Source organism: Temnothorax curvispinosus, unplaced genomic scaffold (assembly GCF_003070985.1).
Source record: "Temnothorax curvispinosus isolate PA1 unplaced genomic scaffold, ASM307098v1 QBEX01007541.1, whole genome shotgun sequence".
Taxonomy (NCBI): domain Eukaryota; kingdom Metazoa; phylum Arthropoda; class Insecta; order Hymenoptera; family Formicidae; genus Temnothorax; species Temnothorax curvispinosus.
This window is the reverse complement of record NW_020217321.1, coordinates 24,413-26,350: the sequence shown is the minus strand read 5'-3', so window position 1 is coordinate 26,350 and position 1,938 is coordinate 24,413. Positions and strand designations below refer to the sequence as shown.

At 36.2% G+C, this 1,938-nt stretch overlaps 1 protein-coding gene across 1 annotated transcript in view; it reads left to right on the top strand.

Moving 5' to 3' along the window:
* LOC112457150 (kinesin-like protein KIF19) overlaps nucleotides 1-1,938 on the top strand; it is a 48,196-nt gene that overhangs the window by 38,628 nt on the left and 7,630 nt on the right. The window lies entirely within an intron of this gene.

Sequence of the window (1,938 nt, the reverse complement as noted above, 5' to 3'; positions counted from 1 at the left end):
TATACATATAAAAATATAGGTAGGTACATAGTAAAAATATACATACAGGATGTTTGGTAACTTTGTCTGAGGACGAGCGTGGTTAGTAGACAGTGCACTGGTCTATTGAGCCAAGGTCCCGGGTTCGATTCCCGGTAGAGCTAGAATAGTTATTTGTGTAACAAGTGAGGTAAGATGAAAATTCCCGGGTGCGGTTACCGTACTCGCCTTCGGCTCGTGCGTAAACTCCGCACCCGGGAATTTTCATCTTTACACACGGCTTACACTCTCTATTTTATGTTGCAAGTGCCATGAAAGTGGTCTATCACGCACGCGTAGCGTGCGTAATGGGGCACTTTCGATGCACGTGTTGCATAAAAATTATATTCGCTCGTTCTCCTCTCGGAAGGCAATGGCAAACTACTGAGAGAGTATGTCTTGCCCCAAGAGAACTTTTCTAAAAAATATAGCCGTTTGGAATCGGCGTTAAACTGTAGGTTCCATATACAATGTGTGTAATCCACGTGCGCAATACATGTATATGAAGATAAGTCACCACGTTCGGGCACGAGTAATAGGACTGAGGATGTTTGGTAATAATCGCCGAACTTCTTGTATGCAAGTAGAGTGAGTTAAACCGAGTAGAAAAGTCTTCTATCATTTTGCGAAATTCGCAAATATTTGAGAATGGTATGTACGTCTCTTCTCGCCGCGCGTTTCTACTAGAGTATATATAAGATTGGCCGATCTTTTTCAATTGATTTCTTAGTAAAGTATTGCGAATTTTGCAAAATGGTAGAAGACTTTTCTACTCGGTTTAACTCACTCTACTTGCATACAAGAGGTTCGGCGATTATTACTGGTCACCCTGTATATAATATAATTATATATGTATATTTTTACTAATATTTTAATGATATTTTAACTTTATGTATTTAGTTTTGAATAATTTTTTAAAATAAGAACCTGCACGTGTAACACGTTTATAACTATGTACATGCTTTTACTGACGCACGCGTCAATTTCTTGTGCAATCATCTAAAAGTTACAAATAATTTTTTGAAACTTCTAAAATAAACAATTCCTTTAATGTTATAATCACGTTGTTGGAAAATTTTTGTAGTTTTATTAAAAAAGGTCCTTGTTAAAATTTTTGTGTAAAATAATCAACACATACATGTGTAGATTTAACATATACCTGCTATGTTAATTGAAATTAATAAATTTAAAATTTAAAATTATTAAAATAATTTAAAAAACATGTTAAAGTAACACAATTAGAACGTATTTATTAAATGCGTTAAAATTTACAGAAAAAGAATGTTGATTTTATTCTATAAGAGAAGTGGGAATAAATATTTATAAAAAAAGAGTGTTGATTTTACCTTACAATCTTAACTTTGTCACGTTCTGATTGTTATCGTTCGTCCGTTTTTTGGTCAATGCATTTAAGCAATTTACCAGGAATTTGGACAAGTCGTGTGAAGGATATTATTATTATTCGGGACCGAAAAGATATCTGAGTTTATACGTTTGGTAACGAGGATCAGTTTTATCTATTTGATTATAATTAGGATAATCAACGTCGAAATCGACAGAAATAGGTTTAAATGGAGGTGCGTTTTCTAGTTGTTGCAATTGTTGGAGGAAGGGGAGAGGATCTTGATTAGAAATAACTGCTTGTTTGATCTGGAATCTGATTCGTTTAATTCGAACGCGCCTACCTCCTTTCTTCATCATTCAGCCGCGTTCACGAAAATGAATTTTAAGCTCGCCACACTCTTCGGCAGCGCTCTAAAACCAATCCGCCACACCCTCTGCTCGCCACACTCTTCGTCAGCGCTAAGATCGTTAGCGTAGAGGTCAAATTCACTTTCGGGAATTTATCGAGATTATTGTCTTTTCTGGAAACCAACCCCGTAATCGCCACGCTTTCGGCAGCGAAAGTACCGGTTCGCC